Genomic DNA, 19,515 nt, shown 5'->3' on the forward strand with positions numbered 1-19,515 from the left:
TCCACGAGCTAGCAAGCACAAACACCATGCGGTAGCTAGTAAGTCTGGTCAGGCTACTACAAGGTCACTAGTCAGATCAGTATAGTGTTGACCCACAGCTGAATATGTACAGTAGTTCATCTACTTGAATAAAACAGTGTTGGATCTTCTCCTGTGTTAGACATCTGTTTCTAACTTCCCTGCATCGAGTGCAGTCCACATCGAACCAACCTGCCTAACAGCCCCCCCCCCCCCTCACCCCCAAACCCCCACTGGACCAATTGACTACACCCCAACCCCAGACAACCTCCCACCTCCCGATTACCCTTCCAATGCCCCGACTACTCGCTAACCCCTGACCACCCTCCCGACCTTCCCACAGCATCTCCTCCCGAGTCCCCCCCCCTCCCCCAAACCCCTTCGATCACTTATTTTACACACTTTCCTTCACCCGCCTTCTTAAAATGGCTGGAATTAAACTTACCCTATTATGGCAGCTAGCGCTATGAAAGAAGGCGTGGCTTCACATCCCTTGGTGATCCTGCCCTGCACTGAAAAGAGTCCAGTACCTACTGTGCAGCACATCACACATGCTTGCCAGTGGTATTGAGTAACAACCCCGAAACACAAATTTCAGCTTAAAAAATCATAATGCTTTATTGCACTAAAAGCAACTTACTAATGATATACCATAATTACATCAACTAAAATTATTCTCGTGTGTGTGATATTACCCATCGGGCCTCAGTCTGATCAGACCTGGTATACGGATACTCCTTCGTGTGGTCTCAACCTCAGGCCGTTTTATGGCGAGTTGGGCCCAGTCTTGCTCTCTCTCTCTCTCTTTGGGTCGCCTGTCTTCTTTTATCCTAATTTCTCATGAAAAAAAAAAGAAAATTGCTTATTGTCACAAGTAGGCTTCAAACGAAGTTACTGTGAAAAGCCCCTAGTCGCCACATTCCAGCACCTGTTCGGGGGGGAGGCTGGTACGGGAATTGAACCATGCTGCTGGCCTGCCTTCAAAGCCAGCGATTTAGCCCTGTGCTAAATAGCCCCTATCAGCTGTACTGTACTGTTAAGGATTTATTTCCTGTGCCCATCCTGCTGAATGGCCTGTAGTTAGCACCTCTTATCTCTTGTCCTATTCTTCACAATAGAACACGAGGTGTTCGCCTCCTGGCGGGTACATCCCTGGCTCCAGTGTCATTGCAGTGTCATTACTGTGCAATGCTCCAGGAAATACCACATCTTGCAGTTTGTTTCCAATAAGCTCATTGTCCTTCAGGAATGTGATCAGCAGTCTTTAGTACAGCCTTTAGTTGATTGATTGATAATCACATGTACCGAAGTACAGTGAAAAGTATTTTTCTGCGGCCAAGGGAACGTACACAGTACGTACATAGTAGACAAAAGAATAATCAACAGAGTACATTGACAAATGGTACATCAACAAATAGTGATTGGTTACAGTGCGGAACAAGGGCCAAACAAGAGCAGCATAGGGCCTCGTGAATAGTGTTCTTACAGGAAACAGATCAGTCCAAGGGAGAGTCGTTGAGGAGTCTAGTAGCTGTGGGGAAGAAGCTGTTCCTATGTCTGGATGTGCGAGTTTTCAGACTTCTGTACCTTCTGCCTGATGGAAGGGTCTGGAAGAGGGCAAAGCCTGGGTATGAGGGGTCTCAGATAATGCTGTCTGCCTTCCTGAGGCAGCTGGAGGTTTAGACAGAATCAATGGGAGGATGGCAAGCTTGTGTGATGCATTGGGCTGAGTTCACCACACTCTGCAATTTCTTGCGATCTTGGGCCGAGCAGTTGACATACCAAGCTGTGATGCAGCCAGATAGGATGCTCTCTATGGCACATCTGTATGAGTTTGTGAGAGTCAATGCAGACATGAGAATTTCTTCAGCTTCCGGAGGAAGTAGAGACGCTGTTGGGCTTTCTTGACTGTTGCATCAACGTGAGTGGACTAGGACAGACTGTTGGTGATGGTGACCCCCAGGAACTTAAAGCTATTGACCATCTCCACTTCGGAGCCATTAATGTAGATGGGGGGGGAGGGTCCTTACTGGGTATCACAGAGCAGAGGGGAAAGCCAATGGTGATCCGTGGAGTGGTGATGACCATTGGATTGCCCGTCCACAGAGGCTCTGGCCCACAGGGTCTTTCCCTTTCTCAATTCATTTCTCTCTTCCTTTCTTCATACGACATCCAGTTGACAATACTGAGAGATGATCTTGTTGGAAGCTTGGAAAGAGAATTAAGGTGATTTCCTTTCAAGTCTCCCTTTGTCCCTTCAACTACAATGGCCCTTGCCTTGCTGGCTTGGGTGCATTGTGGGAAACAACCAGTGTGAGACTCCTATGTGGCGCAAAACATTGGAACACTAACACAACCAAATCCCAGAAATTACACATGGCACAAAAGAAATGTGCTGACTTGGTTGCTAAGTGAAATAGCTGCAGTGGCTGTTCTTCCTATTTTGTTTGTAGCACCTCTAGAATTATTCCTTTCATTACCACACACAAATTAAACGGTCTGTGAAGCGGGAAGGAACGGGTGACTTGTCCTGTCAGATGTCCCACTCTCATTCTACCCACTCAATTTCCATGAGCGGTTCTTGGTGGGAAGTTCCTGCAGTGCTCAGAACAGCGAAATATGAACGTTGCTTTAAAGCACACTCTTTAAATACTGCATCGCAATATTCTGCTTGTATTGCCACATGCCAGAAGGCTGGGCACAGTTGGTCAAGTTGCTCAATCAGCTGTGTGGAGGCAGTGGTGTAGTGGTATTGTCACTGGATTACTAATCCAGAGACCCAAAGTCATGTTCTGGGGACCTGGGTTCAAATCCTGCCATGGCAGATGGTGAAAATCTGGAGTCTAAAGGTGACTATGAAACCATTGTTCACAAATGCCCTTTTGGGAAGGAAATCTGTTGTCCTTACCTGGTCTGGCCTACATGTGACTCCAGATCCACAGCAATGTGGTTGATTCTGAAATACTCTCAGGGATGGGCAATAAATGCTGGCCCGGCCAGCGATACCCACATCCTATGAACAAATATGAAAAAACGATTACCAGTCCTTTGAAAGTCAAGAATATTTCCATTCAGTACTATTGTTACATATTGTTCCTATTTGTCCCTCATGTTGTTTTCAATGACTTCTGCATATAGACAATGATTTATTGGCATGTGTGTCTGATACCTGTGACTGATGTGATGTGATGTGTTGTGGCTGCAGTGACTTGCAACAGCCCAGCATGGTTAGCAAGCTGAAAAAAGGTCAAATCCCATTGCAGTAGGTTGGCAAAGAAACATTAATAATGGATGATTGACAGGATGAAGGTGAGAAGCTCATATTGTCATTTACCCACCCTGGTCACTCTGTTGTCCATTTTCACACCTGTCTTAGAAGTGCTGTCCTTCGGAAGCATTCTTATGGCCAGAATTTAATCCAGATGATGGGGGGTGTTGCCACTGGCTGGAAAGCTCGGCCTCGTCTACATGTCAGTCAGGCACTTAAGTGGTCATGCTGTGCTTTCTCCAGGATCAAGAAAATCCTGCCCCTTACCACAACCAGAGAGCTGCTGGACAATGAGAGCCTAGCAGCTCATCATTGCTGTCAGCTCCACGGGGCAGCGATGGTATCTGTCAACAATGCACCCATCAGTGGCTGAGGATCAGTGAGGGATCCAGGTGATGGGTGAGTGACGGCAGGATAGGGGTTGCAAGGAGGGAGCTGCTGGCGAGGGGGTAGCAGAGGACGTCAGAGGAATGGGCGGGGGGGGGGGGTTGTCTTTCAGAGGAGACCCACCCTGTTCCCCATGCCGGTCCCTTCGCAGGCACTGAGTACCTGACAATGAGGGTCCGCCGGCTTTTCCGGGAACCCAGAAGCAACCATGACAGGGTTTTCTTTTCTGGTTTCCAGTGTGGTGACTGCCGCATCTGACATTGGTTGAATACCGGCAGCGGCAGGATAAGGCCGTTAAGTGGGCATTAATTTCCCACTTAATGGGCCTCAACTGGGGTTGGGGTGGGAAATCCCTCCATGAGCTTCGCTGTCTGTAACAATATAGTTTCATAAGTGAACAAAAATGAATTTATCCCATAATCTTCAAGAGCAGCAGCATGTTTGCAGCTAGCTCTAAAACGTGTCTGCCTCAGAGAACTCCTTCCCCTGTGGTGATTCCCCAGACTGGTCACCCAGGCCGTGTGGCCCCTTACTCTGCTGTGTTGCCCTTACAGGGATGATTACCGCACACCCTCAGACTTAATTGAGGCAGAGGCAGGAAGGAGGTGGGCTCCCCACCTAGCACAGTTCCACCCAATTAAATGCTCCCCTGCCTCCAAACGTGTTCAGGAGAGGACGTGAAACTCTGCTTTATGAGTCCAGAATGGCATCAGGGGTTTAACTGTTGTCACTGTTGTCAAATTGTTTGAAAATGTTGCCGGGGTTATTGGCATAAAGATGGACCCTGAAAATGCTGTCCATACTTTATGCAGAAAATGTCAGTCGGACTTTTCAAATTAGATGAACTCTTATAATTGCCTCGGTTGGTAATCTAGTTATTGTGCTGAGTTACAGCCAGGTTTAGTATTATGTGGAGCAACTGGAATTATAATAACTGCTGCCCCAGTGACTAGATACCACAAAATGCAGTGCGCATGTAATAATACTACCTCACGGGATGAAAAACAATTCTATGCAAAATGCCTGCTCTCAGGCTGCTGTGGACCAGCAGCTTAAAATGGTAAAACACAAAAAGTAAGTAGACAATAGCATGTGTATAATTTTAAATATGCTGCATTATTGGGGCAATTTCAGGTTAATGTAAATTCACTGCGCTCAAAGCCTTAGCGCAGTAAAGAAAAAAGGAATGCCGATGCAGTCTTGACCTCTGAGTGACACAGAAGCTCTATTACTATTATTGGAGGGTCTCCTTTTAAGAGAGGGGAGAATTAATTTGAGGTCTATTGCTATGAAACCAGCCAGAATGATTTGCGTACTTGTGAGCCATTTAATAGCAGAAACAGGTTAGCCAACATTACAGACTGTCCCCCAGGCAGAGGAAAGATTGTGAATTCAGCCAAGTGGAAAATTGTCCATTTGGTTCTTTCTGATGTAAAACTTTATCATGCCATTGTGATCGCACACACTCAGAACTTTGTGCCACTGTGCTAAAAGCCTCTCCGCTGGTTCCCTCAGATTTTCTCACTTTGATATCAAAAATAGTTTCTCTCTGACTGTTAACATTTTTGATGTGTCCTTCTAGCTCAAGTAGATTGGATTAAAAAACCATGTTAGAATCATAGAATTCCTACAGTGCAGAATGAGGCCACTCGGCCCATCGAGTCTGCACCGACCCTCTGAAAGTGCACCCTAACCTATGCCCAATCCCCATCCCTATACCTTGTAACCCCACCTAGGGACAATTTAGCACAGCCAATCCACCTAACCTGCACATCTTTGGACTGTGGGAGGGAACAGGAGCACCTGGAGGAAACCCACGCAGACTCGAGAAGAATGTGCAAACTCCACTCAGTCACCCGAGGTCGGAATCGAACCTGGGTCCCTAGCCTGTAAGGCAGCAGTGCTAACCACTGTGCTACCTTGCCGTTGCGGGAAAAGTAAATCGAATTTAATTTCAAGCACAATAAATATCATTAATTGTTCACTTGCTGGATGCGGTAGCACAGTGGCTGTGTTATTGGACTAGTAATCCAGAAATTCTGGGCAGTTATCTGGAGGCACGGGGACAAACCTTTCGGCCTTTGGATCATTGGAGACCAGACTTACAACTGAGACCCTGTGGCAGTCCTGTCGCATGGCCATAAGTGAGGATTGCCCGGGAAGTTTGAACTTCTAGTGGACACTCTGACAATGTCTCTGGCACCGAGCTAGATTCAGAGACTTGGGACAGTCACAATGTTGTTACCTGAATAATTACACAGGAAATGTTAGACAGATTAACACCTAGTATAACGACACAACTGGTCCCCCACAATCAGCCCCCCGATCCTCCCCTCCAGTAACCCATTGCTCTCCTGACCCGACCTCCTTCCAATTACCTCCCCACCCAACTACTCTCCTGATCACCCTACTACCCCCCTCACCTGACCTCCATCCCTGACCACCCAAGTACCCTCCTGATCACCCAGCTACCCTCCTGATCACCCTACTACCCTCCTGAGCATCAAACTACCCTCCCACCCTAACCCAATACCCTCATGACCTACTGACTACCCCCAATCTGACTACCCACTTCACCCACCTACCCCTACAACTATACACACCTATCTACTTAAACACCCCACCCACAGCTATCCACTCACCCACCTAACAACCTCATCCATTTACCCACTTATTCACCTCCCATCTGTTTTGTTATGCTCTTGACATAGCATAGGCTGCTTCCTTGATGTGCACTCTGACAAAGGAAGGTTCAGACTTGGAGATAGCTTTAACACGTTTATTAAACTATTAACAATTCTCCTACCTGGATTCGACTCTCCTGTTAATCCTGCTATAGCTACTCAGACTAACTAACCAGTCTGCTACAATCCACGTGGTGGGTGTGATGTGTTTCCATCAACCCTGTCTGTACTCACTAAGTGTCTCCACTGGAAAGAGACTGAGCATGTGTACTGTGTCCTGTTATATGGGTTGGTGTAATGCCCCCCGTGGTAGTGTCACCTCTGTGTGTATCGTGAATGCCCATTGATCGTGTCCTATCTTACTGACTTATTGGTTGAATGTCTGTGTGTTGTGATATCTCTGGTGCTCCCTCTGGTGTTTATCTAGTCTTAGTGTATTTGCATTAACCCCTTGTGAATTTCCAGTGATGCATATCACCACACCATCCTTTCTATCCAGCCATCCTTCACCACCTACTCACTTAGCACCTCACTCATTTGCCCACCTCACTGACCTACCCCATACCCACTTCCTTACTTCACACTTCGCTCACTTGCCCACTTCACCAATCTGTTCCCCTACCCATCTACCCGCATATTCACTTAACCCACCTAACCATCTCCTCCATCAACTCACCACACCCACCTACCCATTCACTGATTCATCTGTTCACCCATCCACTGAAACTCAAACTGGACCTAAACCATCCATAAGCAGTGAGTGTTGCAAAACAGAGGCTTGTCCTGTCTTCCACCATCTCCACTATCCGACGGGAGTTCTCCGGGGGGATGCTGCGCTACAATTTCCTGACAAAGTCAGGTTTGGAAGGCCTGGCAAGAAATGTGCAGTACTGTTCAGACAGGAGAATTGACGGATACAGTGGCAATCCCACTGCTCGGAACGGATACAGTGGCAACGCCACAACTCGGAACGGATACAGTGGCAATCCCAATGCTCACAAAGGATGCAGTGTCAATCCCACTGCTCGCAACAGATGCAGTGGCAATCCCACTGCTCGGAACGTATACAGTGGCAATCCCACTGCTCGGAACGTATACAGTGGCAATCCCACTGCTCGGAATGTATACAGTGGCAATCCCACTGCTCGCAAAAGATGCAGTGTCAATCCCACTGCTCGCAACAGATGCAGTGGCAATCCCACTGCTCGGACCGTATACAGTGGCAATCCCACTGCTCGGAATGGATACAGGGGCAATCCCACTGATCGGAAAGGATGCAGTGGCAATCCCACTGCTCGGAATGGATACAGTGTCAATCCCACTGCTCGCAAAGGATGCAGTGTCAATCCCACTGCTCGGAACGGATGCAGTGGCAATCCCACTGCTCGCAAAGGATGCAGTGTCAATCCCACTGCTCGCAAAGGATACAGTGTCAATCCCACTGCTCGCAAAGGATGCAGTGTCAATCCCACTGCTCGGAACGGATGCAGTGGCAATCCCACTGCTCGGAACGGATGCAGTGGCAATCCCACTGCTCGGAACGGATGCAGTGGCAATCCCACTGCTCGGAACGGATGCAGTGGCAATCCCACTGCTCGGAACGGATGCAGTGGCAATCCCACTGCTCGGAAAGGATGCAGTGTCAATCCCATTGCTTGGAACGGATGCAGTGGCAATCCCACTGCTCGGAACGGATACAGTGTCAATCCCACTGCTCGGAAAGGATGCAGTGGCAATCCCACTGCTCGCAAAGGATGCAGTGTCAATCCCACTGCTCGCAAAGGATACAGTGTCAATCCCACTGCTCGCAAAGGATGCAGTGTCAATCCCACTGCTCGGAACGGATACAGTGTCAATCCCACTGCTCGCAAAGGATGCAGTGTCAATCCCACTGCTCGGAACGGATGCAGTGGCAATCCCACTGCTCGGAAAGGATGCAGTGTCAATCCCATTGCTTGGAACGGATGCAGTGGCAATCCCACTGCTCGGAACGGATACAGTGGCAATCCCACTGATCGGAAAGGATGCAGTGGCAATCCCACTGCTCGCAAAGGATACAGTGTCAATCCCACTGCTCGCAAAGGATGCAGTGTCAATCCCACTGCTCGGAACGGATACAGTGGGAATCCCACCGCTCGGAACGGATACAGTGGGAATCCCACTGCTCGGAACGGATACAGTGTCAATCCCACTGCTCGGAACGGATACAGTGGCAATCCCACTGCTCAGAACGGATACAGTGGCAATAACACTGCTCGGAACGGATACAGTGGCAATCCCACTGCTCGGAACAGCTGCAGTGGCAATCCCACTGCTCAGAACGGATGCAGTGGCAATCCCACTGCTCGGAATGGATGCACTGTCAATCCCACTGCTCGGAACGGATACAGTGGGAATCCCATTGCTCTGAACGGATACAGTGGCAATCCCACTGCTCGGAACGGATACAGTGGCAATCCCACTGCTCGGAACGGATACAGTGGCAATCCCACTGCTCGGAACGGATACAGTGGCAATCCCACTGCTCGGAACGGATACAGTGGCAATCCCACTGCTCGGAACGGATACAGTGGCAATCCCACTGTTCGGAAAGGATACAGTGGCAATCCCACTGTTCGGAACGGATACAGTGGCAATCCCACTGCTCGGAACGGATGCAGTGGCAATCCAACTGCTCGGAATGGATGCAGTGGCAATCCCACTGCTCGGAACGGATGCAGTGGCAATCCCATTGCTGGAAACGGATACAGTGGCAATCCCACTGCTCGGAAGGGATACAGTGGCAATCCCACTGCTCGGAACGGTGGTCCCACTGCTCGGAACGGATGCAGTGGCAATCCCATTGCTGGGAACGGATACGGTGGCAATCCCACTGCTCAGAACGGATACAGTGGCAATACAACTGCTCGGTACGGATGCAGTGGCAATCCCACTGCTCGGAACGGATGCAGTGGCAATCCCATTGCTGGAAACAGATACAGTGGCAATCCCACTGCTCGGAAGGGATACAGTGGCAATCCCACTGCTCGGAACGGTGATCCCACTGCTCGGAACGGATGCAGTGGCAATCCCACTGCTCGGAACGGATGCAGTGGTAATCCCATTGCTGGGAACGGATACAGTAGCAATCCCACTGCTCGGAACGGTGATCCCACTGCTCGGAACGAATGCAGCGGCTATCTCACTGCTCGCAAAGGATGCAGTGGCAATCCCACTGCTCGGATCGGATACAGTGTCAATCCCACTGTTCGGAACGGATACAGTGGCAATCCCACTGCTCGGAACTGATACAGTGGCAATCTCACTGCTCGGAATGGATACAGTGGCAATCCCACTGCTCGGAACGGATACAGCGGCAATCCCACTGCTCAGAATGGATACAGTGGGAATCCCATTGCTCTGAATGGATACAGTGTCAACCCCACTGCTCGGAACGGATACAGTGGCAATCCCACTGCTCAGAACGGACACTGTGGGAATCCCATTGCTCTGAACGGATACGGTGTCAACCCCACTGCTCGGAACGGATACAGTGGCAATCCCACTGCTCAGAACGGACACAGTGGGAATCCCATTGCTCTGAACGGATACAGTGTCAACCCCGCTGCTCGGAACGGATACAGTGGCTATCCCACTGCTCGGAACGGATACAGTGGCAATCCCACTGCTCGGAACGAATGCAGCGGCAATCCCACTGCTCGTAAGGTTCAGCCACAGCGTCAAACCCCACCTTGGCATGTGGAAAATTTAAATTCAGTTTTCTAAATAAATCTGGAATTTAAAATGTTGGTTAAGACAAAATTCCTGGATTGATGCAAAAATCCACCCTGATTGAACTAATGTCCTTTCCTGGTCTGCCCTCCTTTCCTGGTCTGGCCTACCTGTAACTGCAGATCCACAGCAATGGAATTGATTCCTATCTGCTCTCTGAAATGCCCGAGCAAGCCAATCAGTTGGAGGCAGGGCAATTAGGGAGGGGTAATAAATGCTGGCCTTGCAGGAGATAACCACAATTAATTTTTAAAATAGTTTACTTGGGGTTATCACTGATACTTGCCTTTATACAATAGATTTATTTAAGAACAGATCTGGATTTAGCTGAAATGGAGATTCTGTCCTTTTACCCCCTTCTTTTGATCCTCTATTAAAATTAATATAAAAGTAAATATTAGCAGGCAGGTATTAGCCTAATTATAACATTACATTATTATTGAGATCATCATGCATGACCTATCCCTCACAATGTTATTGCATGCACGCCATTTATTGTAATTGCTTCACTTCATCTGCAGAAAGTGCACCCAACTGGAGCTCCTCACAGACCGCATGGTTCGGTTGGAGCAGCAATTGGATGCACTTAGGAGCATGCAGGTGGCGGAAAGCGTCATAGTTCGCAGTTATATAAATGTGGTCACACCAAAGGTGCAGGCAGAGAAATGGGTGACCACCAGAAAGGGCAGGCAGTCAGTGCAGGAATCCCCTGTGGTTGTCCCCCTCTCGAACAGGTATACCCCTTTGGATACTGTCGGGGGGGATAGCCTTTCCGGGGAAAACAGCAGCAGCCAGAGCAGTGGCACCACGGCTGGCTGTGATGTTCAGAAGGGAGGGTCAAAGCGCAGAAGAGCAATAGTAATAGGGGACTCTATAGTCAGGGGCACAGATAGGCGCTTCTGTGGACGTGAAAGAGACTCCAGGATGGTATGTTGCCTCCCTGGTGCCAGGGTCCAGGATGTCTCCGAACGGGTAGAGGGCATCCTGAAGGGGGAGGGCAAACAGGCAGAGGTCGTTGTACATATTGGTACTAACGACATAGGCAGGAAGGAGCATGAGGTCTTGCAGCAGGAGTTCAGGGAGCTAGGCAGGAAGTTAAAAGACAGGACCTCGAGGGTTGTAATCTCGGGATTACTCCCTGTGCCACGTGCCAGTGAGGCTAGAAATAGGAAGATAGAGCAGCTAAACACGTGGCTAAACAGCTGGTGTAGGAGGGAGGGTTTCCGTTATCTGGACCACTGGGAGCTCTTCCGGGGCAGGTGTGACCTATATAAGGACGGGTTGCATCTAAACTGGAGGCATAAATATCCTGGCCGTGAGGTTTGCTAGTGTCACACGGGAGAATTTAAACTAGTATGTCAGGGGGGTGGGCACGGGAGCAATAGGTCAGAAGGTGAGAGCATTGAGGGAGAACGAGGGAATAGGGCCAGTATGGCTCTGAGGCAGAGCAGACAGGGTGAACACAGCGGGTCTGGTGGCCTGAAGTGCATATGTTTTAATGCAAGAAGTATTATGGGTAAGGCAGATGAACTTCGAGCTTGGATTAGTACTTGGAACTATGATGTTGTTGCCATTACAGAGACCTGGTTGAGGGAAGGGCAGGATTGGCAGCTAAACGTTCCAGGATTTAGATGTTTCAGGCGGGATAGAGGGGGATGTAAAAGGGGAGGCGGAGTTGCGGTACTGGTTAGGGAGAATATCACAGCTGTACTGCGGGAGGACACCTCAGAGGGCAGTGAGGCTATATGGGTAGAGATCAAGAATAAGAAGGGTGCAGTCTCAATGTTGGGGGTTTATTACAGGCCTCCCAACAGCCAGCGGGAGATAGAGGAGCAGATAGGTAGACAGATTTTGGAAAAGAGTAAAAACAACAGGGTTGTGGTGATGGGAGACTTTAACTGCCCTAATATTGACTGCGACTCACTTAGTGCCAGGGGCTTAGACGTGGCGGAGTTTGTAAGGAGCATCCAGGAGGGCTTCTTAAAACAATATGTAGACAGTCCAACTAGGGAAGGGGTGGTACTGGACCTGGTATTGGGGAATGAGCCCGGCCAGGTGGTAGATGTTTCAGTAGGGGAGCATTTCGGTAACAGTGACCACAATTCAGTAAGTTTTAAAGTACTGGTGGACAAGGATAAGAGTGGTCCTAGGATGAATGTGCTAAATTGGGGGAAGGCTAATTATAACAATATTAGGCGGGAACTGAAGAACATAGATTGGGGGCGGATGTTTGAGGGCAAATCAACATCTGACATGTGGGAGGCTTTCAAGTGTCAATTGAAAGGAATTCAGGACCGGCATGTTCCTGTGAGGAAGAAGGATAAATACGGCAATTTTCGGGAACCTTGGATAACGAGAGATATTGTAGGCCTCGTCAAAAAGAAAAAGGAGGCATTTGTCAGGGCTAAGAGGCTGGGAACAGACGTAGCCTGCGTGGAATATAAGGAAAGTAGGAAGGAACTTAAGCAAGGAGTCAGGAGGGCTAGAAGGGGTCACGAAAAGTAATTGGCAAATAGGGTTAAGGAAAATCCCAAGGCTTTTTACACGTACATAAAAAGCAAGAGGGTAGCCAGGGAAAGGGTTGGCCCACTGAAGGATAGGCAAGGGAATCTATGTGTGGAGCCAGAGGAAATGGGCGAGGTACTAAATGAATACTTTGCATCAGTATTCACCAAAGAGAAGAAATTGGTAGATGTTGAGTCTGGAGAAGGGTGTGTAGATAGCCTGGGTCACATTGAGATCCAAAAAGACGAGGTGTTGGGTGTCTTAAAAAATATTAAGGTAGATAAGTCCCCAGGGCCTGATGGGATCTACCCCAGAATACTGAAGGAGGCTGGAGAGGAAATTGCTGAGGCCTTGACAGAAATCTTTGGATCCTCACTGTCTTCAGGGGATGTCCCGGAGGACTGGAGAATAGCCAATGTTGTTCCTCTGTTTAAGAAGGGTAGCAAGGATAATCCAGGGAACTACAGGCCGGTGAGCCTTACTTCAGTGGTAGGGAAATTACTGGAGAGAATTCTTCGAGACAGGATCTACTCCCATTTGGAAGCAAATGGACATATTAGTGAGAGGCAGCATGGTTTTGTGAAGTGGAGGTTGTGTCTCACTAACTTGATAGAGTTTTTCGAGGAGGTCACTAAGATGATTGATGCAGGTAGGGCAGTGGATGTTGTCTATATGGACTTCAGTAAGGCCTTTGACAAGGCCCCTCATGGTAGACTAGTACAAAAGGTGAAGTCACACGGGATCAGGGGTGAGCTGGCAAGGTGGATACAGAACTGGCTAGGTCATAGAAGGCAGAGAGTAGCAATGGAAGGATGCTTTTCTAATTGGAGGGCTGTGACCAGTGGTGTTCCACAGGGATTAGTGCTGGGACCTTTGCTGTTTGTAGTATATATAAATGATTTGGAGGAAAATGTAACAGGTCGGGGGCGACATTCTCCGACCCCCCGCTGGGTTGGAGAATCGCCGGGGACTGGCGTGAATCCCTCCCCCGCCGGTTGCCGAAGTCTCCGGCACAGATATTCGGCGGGGGCGGGAATCGCGCCGCGCCGGTTGGCGGGCCCCCCGCTCGATTCTCCGGCCCGGATGGGCCGAAGTCCCGCCGATAAATTGCCTGCCCCGCCGGCGTAAATTAAATCACCTACCTTACCGGCGGGACAAGGCGGCGTGTCGGGCTCCGGGGTCCTGGGGTGGGCGCGGGGCGATCTGACCCCGGGTGGTGCCCCACGGTGGCCTGGCCCATGATCGGGGCCCACCGATCCGCGGGCGGGCCTGTGCCGTGGGGGCACTCTTTCCCTTCCGCCTCCGCCACGGTCTCCACCATGGCGGAGGTGGAAGAGACTCCCTCCGCTGCGCATGCGTGCGAAACTGTCAGCGGCCGCTGACGCTCCCGCGCATGCGCCGCCCGGAGATGTCATTTCCGCGCCAGCTGGCGGGGCAACAAAGGCCGTTTCCGCCAGCTGGCGGGGCGGAAATTCCTCCGGCATCGGCCTAGCCCCTCAATGTTGGGGCTCGGCCCCCAAAGATGCGGAGCATTCCGCACCTTTGGCGCGGCGCGATGCCCATCTGATTGTCGCCGTTTTGGGCGCCAGTCAGTGGACATCGCGCCGTTTCCGGAGAATTTCGCCCCTGATTAGTAAGTTTGCAGATGACACAAAGGTTGGTGGAATTGCGGATAGCGATGAGGACTGTCAGAGGATACAGCAGGATTTAGATTGTTTGGAGACTTGGGCGGAGAGATGGCAGATGGAGGTTAATCCGGACAAATGTGAGGTAATGCATTTTGGAAGGTCTAATGCAGGTAGGGAATATACAGTGAATGGTAGAACCCTCAAGAGTATTGAAAGTCAAAGAAATCTAGGAGTACAGGTCCACAGGTCACTGAAAGGGGCAACACAGGTGGAGAATAGTCAGGAAGGCATACGGCATGCTTGCCTTCATTGGCCAGGGCATTGAGTATAAGAATTAGCAAGTCATGTTGCAGCTGTATAGAACCTTAGTTAGGCCACACTTGGAGTATAGTGTTCAATTCTGGTCGCCACACTACCAGAAGGATGTGGAGGATTTAGAGAGGGTGCAGAAGAGATTTACCAGAATGTTGCCTGGTATGGAGGGCATTAGCTATGAGGAGCGGTTGAATAAACTCGGTTTGTTCTCACTGGAACGAAGGAGGTTGAGGGGCGACCTGATAGAGGTCTACAAAATTATGAAGGGCATAGACAGAGTGGATAGTCAGAGGCTTTTTCCTGGGGTAGAGGGGTCAATTACTAGGGGGCATAGGTTTAAGGTGAGAGGGGCAAGGTTTAGAGTAGATGTACGAGGCAAGTTTTTTACGCAGAGGGTAGTGGGTGCCTGGAACTCGCTACCGGAGGAGGTGGTGGAAGCAGGGACGATAGGGACATTTAAGGGGCATCTTGACAAATACATGAATAGAATGGGAATAGAGGGATACGGACCCAGGAAGTGTAGAAGATTGTAGTTTAGTCGGGCAGCATGGTCGGCACGGGCTTGGAGGGCCGAAGGGCCTGTTCCTGTGCTGTACATTTCTTTGTTCTTTGTTCTTTGTTCCATTCTCCCAGCTGATGCTCAATACATCGTTCTCTTGCACATCATGTTCAAAAGCTATTCCAACCCTTCATCAAGCCCAGCTGTCAGTACCATGCGAGAACACTGTCATCTTAACATCCCATAATATGTCTCTTCCTCCCTAGTTGGTTCCCAAAGTCCCTCAGGACAAAATGAATTCCAGGTAAAACAATGCATCTTTTCATCGAATTTTCATTGCGTAGAATTACGACAGGGGAAGTCTGTGAAGACGCTTCACTGAAAATCAGAGGAAAGTTAATGCGTTGGCATGAAAGAAAAAGGAAGGAATGAAAACGAAACTCACCTTAACCCGTTGTTTATATTTAGAAAAGTTAAATGATCAAATGTCAATGTCAGACAAGCGTTTAACTGTAAATTTAACCACGGTCCCTGACAAACAGGATATTATTGCTTCTCTACCATTCAATCTGCCATCAGATTTTAAGTAGGCTCTGCTTCCATGGTACATGATGGATTAGACATCATGGGCTAGAGTTATTGCAGTTGCAAGTTGTATGACTTGGGTTTTAACGGCCTGAAGAAGCACAGCAACTCCTCCTGGTCCCACAAGGAAAGTAATTCTTTCTGGGCCTCTTTTGGGCCCCAATCCTTCCGTTCCCTAGAGTTGCCTGGCAGGAAATCCACTGCAGTGTCCCAATCAGGGGATGAGTTAGAATTGTATTTGGCTCCCAGTGCATCAGGACCCACAATGTGGACCCTGCTGACATCGTCCTTGCCTCCTGCTCAGTCAAGAGGGTCAAAATCAAGAATGGTCAGCTTCTGCTGGCTCCAGGTCAGGTAAGTAACTGGGGTGATTTTAACTGGTGAACTGTTACTTTCTTGCCAGGTGAGCGAAGCTAAAATGGTCCTTTAACTCTCAGAGATAGAGGAATAGAGAGGGGCTGACCACAGAAGGCTGCAATGATAGGAAATGGTGCGATCATGGACCAATTCAAATGCAATGCTGAGATTATTAGATGAGTCAGAATATAGGAGGGAGATAGAGAACCGAACGCAGTGGTGTAACAGCAACAATCTCTCCCTCAATGTCAGCAAAACTAAAGAGCTGGTCATTGACTTCAGGAAGCAAAGTATTGTACACACCCCTGTCTGCATCAACGGGGTTGAAGTGGAGATGATTGACAGCTTCAAATTCCTATTTGTGCATGTGGCACAATCAATTACTCACGAGACGAGAAGTGACAAAGTCAATTGAAGGCTTTATTATGCAAGACTTGTTCCCCAGCAGCTCAGTTACAGAATGCGGCTGCTGGGAGAACCCGGGTTCTTATACTCCGCCTTACTGGGTGGAGCCAGCAGGCGGCAGATCCAATCAGGACCCAGTGTCTGTCTACCAATAGCCTCTCGGCATCACAGGTACCGTACTACCCCTAATACATACCAGCACAGTGCACATCACCAAAAATCTGTCCTGGTCCACCCATGTCGACGCTGCCACCAAGAAAGCAAAACAACGCCAATACTTCCTCAGGAAACGAAGGGAATTCGGCATGTCCACATTGACTCTTACCAACTTTTACAGGCGCACCATAGAAACCATCCTATCTGGCAACATCATAGCCTGGTATGGCAACTGCTCGATCCAAGTCCACAAGAAACTACAGAGAGTCATGAACACCGCCCAGTCCATCACACAAACCCGCCTCCCATCCTTTGACTCTGTCTACACCTCCTGTTGCGATGGGAAAGCGGGCAGCATATTCAAAGACTCTTCCCATCCGGCTTACTCACTCTTCCAACATCTTCCATCGGGTAGGAGATACAAATGTCTGCGACACGCATTAACAGATTCAAAAATAGCTTCTTCCCCGCTGTTACCAGACTCCTAAATGACCATTTTATGGACGGATGGACTTATCTGATCTCTTCACACATCTTCTCTACTGAGTAGTACTGCACTCCTGTATGCTTCACCCGATGCCTCTGTCTATGTATTTACATTGTGTATTTTATGTTTGCCCTATTATGTATTTTCTTTTCATGTGCGGAATGATCTGTTTGAGCGGCACGCAGAACAATACTTTTCACTGTACCTTGGTACATGTGACAACAAACCAATCCAATCCAACATTAAACCTAACCAAAAAAAAGTGAAGAACAGTCAAGAATCATGATTTATTGTGCAGATAAAATGCCAATCACTATGCTGAGGTTTGCAGATTCGATGCTTGGTTTAACGGAAAACACTATTGTACTTTATATAAGCCTTTTTGGATGGCATATAGATACAATGTGCTACATTATGGTTATGGATAATGCCTTTGGTTCAAAGAATGGGTTTTATGGTTGTGGCCATTATTATTTTGAACATAGCTGAGAGAATAAATTATTCTGAATGAGCTATAAGAAATTTGTGTTTTATCATGAGAGTTAACCGCTGGAAAAGTTTGTCTTAATTTATGCTTAATTCTATTACGAACCCAGACCAGAGCCCAAAAGTGATTAGGATACTGGACCAAACCTCCAGTACTTTAGTTTATTTGAAAGACTGTGTGGAAAGAATGATCACTTCAGGAGTGATTGCATAAAGAAATATTATTTTAATTGCAATATTAAACTTTTTCATTTCACACCCAAAAAGAACAGCTTATAATTGACACCTTAAACACTCCTGCTCAATTTCCCATTAAATAACAAGAAAATAAACAGACAACTCTCAATTTATCTTACTGTGGGAGAATTGCAAACTCAGCATCAGGCAGATCAGGGGCGAGATTCTACGACCCCCCGCCGGGTCGGAGAATCGCCGGGGGCTGGCGTGAATCCCGCCCCCGCCGGTTGCCGAAGTCTCCGGCGCCAGGGGCAAAATTCTCCGGAAACGGCGCGATGTCCGCCGACTGCCGCCCAAAACGGCGCCAATCAGATGGGCATCGCGCTGCCCCAAAGGTGCGGAATGCTCCGCATCTTTGGGGGCCGAGCCCCAACATTGAGGGGCTAGGCCGACGCCGGAGGAATTTCCGCCCGCCAGCTGGCAGAAACGGCCTTTGTTGCCCCGCCAGCTGGCGCGGAAATGACATCTCCAGGCGGCGCATGCGCGGGAGCGTCAGCGGCCGCTGACAGTTTCGCACGCATGCGCAGTGGAGGGAGTCTCTTCCACCTCCGCCATGGTGGAGACCGTGGCGGAGGCGGAAGGGAAAGAGTGCCCCCACGGCACAGGCCTGCCCGCGGATCGGTGTGCCCCGATCACGGGCCAGGCCATCGTGGGGGCACCCCCCGGGGTCAGATCGCCCCGCGCCCCGCCCCCCCACAGGACCTGCCCACGCCACCTTGTCCCGCCGGTAAGGTAGGGATTTAATTTTCGCCGGCGGGACAGGCAATTTATCGGCGGGACTTCGGCCCATCCAGGCCGGAGAATCGAGCGGGGGGGCCCGCCAACCGGCGCGGCGCGATTCCCGCCCCCGCCAAATATCCGGTGCCGGAGACTTCGGCAACCGGCGGGAGCGGGATTCACGCCAGCCTCCGGCGATTCTCCGACCCGGCCGGGGGTCGGAGAATGTCGCCCCGGATATTCCCATTGTGGGGCATTCCCACGCCGTCGGCAAACCCCCGGGCGCCGGCAAAACGGAGAATCCCGCCCCTTATCTCTGCAGTCTGCAAAGCACATTAACTCCCCTGGGACCTCCCCAGGCAAACCACTATGCATTAGCCCAGGCTACAAAACCCATTATTTTATCAATTTCACCTGCTGGCCGCTAAAACTACCTCGGCCCTGCAGAACAGAATTCTTTTGAAACAAATACATTCTAACCCCAAGCTTTTAGCCCTTAAATTGCCCATAACATATCTTCCAATCGTCACACATTCAAATCGAAAGTTTGTTTTGAAGACTATTTTCCTGACACAATTATAAGAATAAAATATCAAAAATGCATTAATTCACAGAGAGCTCTATTTCAATTCCAGTTTTTTTCCGACTGATACGGGCGACACAGTGGTTAGCACTGCTGCTGCCTCATAGCACCAGGGACTCAGGTTCAATTCCAGCCTTGGGTCACTGTCTGTTTGGAGTTTACATGTTTGTCCCCTGTCTGCGTGGGTTTCTTCCGGGTTCCCTAGTTCCTCCCACAGTCGAAAGATGTGTAGATTGTGTGGGACTATGGGGATAGGGGGGGGGGAATTGGACTTAGGTAGGGTGCTCTTTCAGATGGTTGGTGCAGACTTGATGGGCCGAATGGTCTTCTTATGCACTGTAGGGATTCTTTGGATGCTATGATACATTGGGCAAAATGATGTTGATGCATTGGGGGTCTTGCCGACCAGCTAGAGAGCCGGTGAGCA

Source organism: Scyliorhinus torazame, chromosome 14 (genome assembly GCF_047496885.1).
Source record: "Scyliorhinus torazame isolate Kashiwa2021f chromosome 14, sScyTor2.1, whole genome shotgun sequence".
NCBI classification, from domain to species: Eukaryota; Metazoa; Chordata; class Chondrichthyes; order Carcharhiniformes; family Scyliorhinidae; genus Scyliorhinus; species Scyliorhinus torazame.